Here is a 6258-nt window from a genome sequence, read left to right on the forward strand (position 1 = left end):
CATTGGAGAAAGCATTCAGGTTGGCAAGAAAAATTGAGAGCAGAATTATGGAAACAAGGAATCCTACCACTCACAAATATAAATATAGAAGTTTTTTTTCTTCTAGCCTTCCACAACCTACAAGGCTTACATGACAACAATTGGAAGAAAAAAGAGAAAAAAGACTTTGTTACATTTGTGATAGCAAATACACTAAAGGTCATAAGTGTGCTGAGAAGAAATTATTTTACATAAATTGTGAAGAGGAGGAAGAAAAGGATCAAGAAACATCAAAAGAAGAGGATATACACTAGGAACCAACCCCAGAGAAAGAAGAAATGAATCTGAACATATCTTTTAAAGCATTGGAAAGAATTACCACTCCTCAAACTCTCAAGATAGAAAGACATATCAAGAAGAAAAAGGTTCAAGAAGTAAAAGATCACATCGAGAAAGAAGAAAAGAATCCAACCATATCTTGTAATGCATTGGTCGGAATTATCACTCCTCAAACTATCAAAATAGAAAGACATATCAAGAAGAAAAAGGTAATAGTGTTGATTGATTCGAGCAGTACGCATAATTTTATTCATTGTAAGATAGCCAAGGAATTAAATTGCTTCCAATATCCAGCACCAGAGTGTCAAGTGATGGTTGCAAGTGGAGGAACCATAAATTGCTCTGAAAAGTGCCATAATATCAAGTTGTCCTGGGATAATATGTATTGAATAGCCCAATGCTTTCCATTCCAATGGGTGGTGTTGATGTTGTACTAGGAGTCCAATGGCTACAATCCCCGGGTACAATAACTTTTAATTTTCAAGAACTTTTCATGAAATTTTTTTCGGAAGGAAAGGAAGTTGAATTAAGAGGTATCACAGGGAAATCGAGAAAGATAATCATCTCTAATGGAATGACAAAACTTCTAAAGAAAGAACAACGAGGCGTGATTGCACAATTATGTTCGCTAATGGTTCCCACATTAAAATCATCTATTTATCCAGATCTCCAAAAAAAAATTGGACAATCATTCCAAGGTATTTGAGACTCCCAGAGGTCTCCCACGTATTCGTGATCATAATCATGCTATTCATTTGATTCCAAGAAGTGTTCCTCCAAACATTAGGCCTTATAGATATCCATATGCCCAAAGGAATGAAATTGAACATATGGTTGCAGAAATGGTAGAGGTTGGTATAATTATCCAACCAAATTTGATAAACAAAGCAAGGAATGAATGTAAGAATGGTGAAGCAGGGTGGGAACTCATTCAAAAGTTGTTGAAGATCCCAGTTCCAACAATATTTCCAGAAATTGACAAGGAAGGAAAAATCATATTGGAACCTGGAGCAGTCATAGAAACAAGAACTTACCTACTGAAGATTCCACATGGGAGGATAAGAATTTTATACAGAATCATCAAGAACTACTCAAGCGTTGAGGACAACACTTTTTGAAGGAGAGGGGCATGTTAGGTCCCTATACTACTAATGTAACCCCTTATCGTTATTAGTACAACCCCCTTATTATATTGTTGTGCCCTTGTAGTTCCCATATTGTTACTATTGTGCCCCATAGAAGCCCACTATTTTTATTATTGTGCCCTTACATTATTATTGTTATGTCGGCTCTGATTATATTATGACCCCTTAGACTCCTATATATATAAAGGAGGTCTTTTCATTTGTATCATCGAAGAATTGTTCATTTTTGTAATGTAAAGGAGGTTTCTCCCTTGAAGAGGCTTATTTCTAAGGCATTGATCTATCTTTACTATCTTTTTGTGAGCTGGTTTCATAACAACTGTCTACACCAAGAAAGTGGGTAAGTCTCTTATCATTCTTGTTCTTTATGTTGATGGTCTTATCCTTACTAGTAGTGATCCCAACCTTATAAACCATGTGAAGTCCAGCCTTAAAAAGTAGCTTGAAATGACAGACTTAGGACACTTGCATTATTTTCTTGGTCTTCAAGTCTTGCAATCCAAGGAAGGTATTTCGCTTTCCTAGTCCAAGTTGCATGTGATCTTCTACGCCACTTTCACATGGAAGACTATAAGCCAGCCCATTCTCCCTTTCAGTCTGGAGTCAAACTTTCAGTCACTTGTACTTCCCCTGAAGTTGATGCTACCTTATACCGTCAACTTGTAGGAAAACTTTTGTATCTGACCCATTCTCGTCCTGACCTTTCCTTTATTGTTGGCCTTATTGCTCGGTTTATGAAAAACCCACATGAAAATCATTGGAAATCAGCTAAATGAATACTTTGTTATGTTCAAGGTACAATTCAATTTAGGATTCATTACAGTGCAGAAACATCTCCTCTATTGGTTGTTTTCACTGATTCTGTTTGGGCTGGTGACCCTGATGATCAGAAGTCTACTCCAGGTTATGTGTTCACTCTTGGTTTTGGACCTATTACATGGGCTTGTAAGAAACAAAGTGTCATTTCTCTTTCTTCAGCAAATTAGAGTATCATGGCACCGTAGAAGCTAGTAAGGAAGCCCTGTGGCTTTGTCAGATCCTGTCAGAGTTTGGCTTTCAGTAGCAGCATCTAACTACACTTTGGTGTGGTAATCAAAGTGTCATTCAACTATGCAAAGATCCAATCCAACATTAGCGCAACAAACACATTGAACTACACATGCACTTCATCAGAAAGCTCATTCATGACCATGTCCTTGAAGTGCAATATTGTTCAACAGATGATCAAGTTTCAGACATCTTTACAAAGGCTCTCACAGAGGCGAAGTTTACTAAACTTCGATTTATGGTTGGATTTCAGGAAGTTGTCACTAAGGGGGGATAGGCTCTAATGCCTCCTTCCTTCTCCTATTGTGTCATATTTATACATCCTTCAATCCTATCCCAAGTTGTTCTTAAGGGGGGATGTTAAAATATTCTGACACATAGAAAATAGTTAAGTATAACTTGGTCTAGTGTAGAGTTAGGTAAAGTTGTTTCTTTACTATGTACTTTTGTAACTTACAATCTGATGGTCACGATATGTTCTAGACATGAAGTGATCTGACGGTTCATTCTCTCCTCGATATTACTAACACTTGATCTATGGCTTAACACCCGATTGGTCCATGATCTCTATTAAAAGAGCATTGAGGGTCATTTGAAGGGTGACCGTTCATGAGGGAAGCTTATATAAATTTTCTTTCTTTTATTAATAAATTGCCTGAAGTGGTCGCGTTGGCTCAGTGGACTGTTTCCCTCTTTGAGGGTTTTAACCATGTCAAAAATACTAGTGTATTGATCTGTGATTTGTTTGTGAGCGGTGTCCTTTGGTGTTCTATCTGAAGAACTTACCCTGTAAATTCCTACATGGATAGACTCGTATAAATATACATATCTAAATTTATTATTTGATATGCAGTTATATAACATTGCTCTAAATTTCTATTAGGTGTGCAGCTATATGGTCATTGCACAAAAACATGTAAAACCAATATTGATATAAAATTCTCAATCACTAAACCATAGTCTCTCGACCAAATCTATTAGAGATCGTTTTAAAATTATCAAATACATATAAGAGAGAGCAATTCTAAGTTAGTCGGGTAATTAGGCTCCTTGGAACTTTGGGCTCTTTCTAGTTGAACCATTTTGATATTTTTTTTAATAATTTTATTTTATTTAACAATTGTTTGTTTTTGACGAATCAAGCAACGGAGAAAATTTCAGTAAATGAACATAAAAATTTCATATAGTCATATAAACTATGAAAGTTCCACTATGACAATGCCGTCTATTGTTCAAGGCTTACTTTCAAAAGCATGTACATAATTTTTTTTGTCAAAGTTACACAACAAAGCAACATTGTTGCAATTAGCGACTTGCACCCTTATTGCTCGCCACCTGAGTAGAGACGGGAAAAGAATTAAAAAATGTCATATTTACTGAAGAATCCACAATAAAAATCATTTTCCGTCAATGTTTCAATCCCAATTGAGATTTGAAACGTTGACGGAAAATGGTTTTTACTGTGGATTCTCCAGTAACTGTCTAAAAATATATACCACAGATGTCTTAAATCCAGAAATATCATATTAATATAAAAAATCATGCTTTGTAAATACACAGATGGAGTCAGGCTCCCGGGAAGATATGATCATGGAAGAAATGTCTAGGGGGTCCCATGAGGTTTAGTCTGGTATCATTTCTTACATGGGAACCTCGGGCTCTTTCCACTTCACCCATTTTGATATTTTTTAATATTTTTTTAATTTAAATTATTAATTAGTAATGGTATATTTCATAATTGTATTTATGAACAAGTATCACTTGCTATTATGTAAAATTCTGGAATACAGGCGAGAAACGGTTACAAATTCCATCCATGTTTCATCTGTTGATTCCAAAAAGTTTTTCCGAGAAAATATTATATCCTAAACCCATTCCTAAAACATCTATTCTAAATAAGTTCTGCTTATACAACTTACAAAAAAACACCTAAAATCTCTACGTACTTGCAATACATCCTCTACTATTAGCATTATGGAAAACAAAAATACATGTCGCCATTTTCATCATTGACCTGGACTTCTTCTTCTCCATTCACCATCTGAGGCAGGGGTGGCTAGTCTAGATCGGTGCTTCGAAAAAGGGAGTCCTTGTTCTGCATTGTTGGGCTCTGACGGTTCTATGATTTATCCTAGGGCATGCTGATCTGAACGCCAATTCAAAGGATGTACCCAAAAATTAGGGAAAATCATTTTAATTTTAATATCACATGATAATATGAATTAATTACGATATAGAACCATATAAATTTATTATATTTGCCTCGTAGGTTTTAACGGTGGATATGAGCGCTAAAGGATAAAAGCGGGGAAAGGGGGGACAAAATTGGTTGTTTTTACCAAACTACTTTTGCCAATGTGGAAGCTTCATGTTAAATTTGCACCCCCTCAGCACTAAACCAGATACCAAAGGGACCCCTCCAATATTCCGCTTATGGTTTCAGTCGTTTTCGTTTTACATCAATAGCACTAAAACTTTGACAGGCAGCAAATGCAACAAAAATCGATTGTTTATAGTAGAAATTCGAGTTGTGACAATGCAAATGCAAGAAAGCAAAATAATTTATGCAATTGATTTAAAGAGAAGCACCTCCGAATTGACAATTAGGTAAACAATTCTTGGAAGACACTATACCCCGCAGACTATGAGACCTCGGAGATATGAATCTTTAAGGCCTTTTCAACGTACCCATTTTTAATATATTTTAAAGATTATTTATCTCTCTATTTTAACTAGCTCAAAGAAGAAAATTAATATAGCAAAGATTATAACGAATTCTCATGAGCTCCATAGTGAAACAGATCATTGGGCAGTTCCTAAAACACCATGGATGGAAAAGATCTGCCATATATGTGAGAATAGGAACATCGAGGATGAAAACCACTTCCTCTTAGAGTGCCCCGCGTACAACCACATTAAATCTCAATTTCACAATCTTTACAACACTGACCTTCCTAGCTTTTACAATGTCAAAATTACAGTGAGCTCGGGAGGCTTCTCAACAAGCTTTGTGAGCATAGGAATAAAATCTTAAATCAAAATAAATAATTTGTTTATTTAGGTGCGATAGACCAATATTTGGTCTCATTAACAACCATCATCATCATCATCATCATCATCATCATCATCATCATCATCATCATCATCATCAATTAATAAATTAATTACAATTAAATTAATCAAACTTAATTAAATCTAAATAAATTAATAAAATAAAATAATTTAACATTTAATTTAATTTAAGTAATATTTTTGTAATTTTTTAAATGATAAAAATACATTTTTTAAATCACCTTATACTTTTTTATATATAATATTTTTCTAGTTTTTGAATTTTTATTTTTTTAATAGAAGTGGAAAAAAGGTTTTAACTCTATATAGCAAGTAAAGTAATAACTATTCTACCATAGAAAACAAAAGAAAATTTTAATACAGATTGAAGTGATGTAATATTATAATTATAATTATATATATAATTAGAAATTTTCAGAAATGTAAAATTCCAATCAAATTAATAGGTGTTTTTTGGACCATTTCAATCCTATGTTAATAATTTGAATTTCTCTTATATGATTTCTACGAAAAGACTTTGCTTAATTCATTATGGATCAAAGAAGCCTCAGAAACTTGAATTTAATTATATGTTCAATCATTTATTTATTTTTAAACAAAGTAACATATTCTTTTATTTCAAAATAATGTAAATTTTTATACCAACTCATAAATTATTTTGACTAATATTTAAAAT

The sequence above is a fragment of the Pinus tabuliformis genome, chromosome 7 (genome assembly GCF_031772625.1).
Source record: "Pinus tabuliformis cultivar Carrire ecotype Pingquan chromosome 7, CPIR1, whole genome shotgun sequence".
NCBI lineage: Eukaryota > Viridiplantae > Streptophyta > Pinopsida > Pinales > Pinaceae > Pinus > Pinus tabuliformis.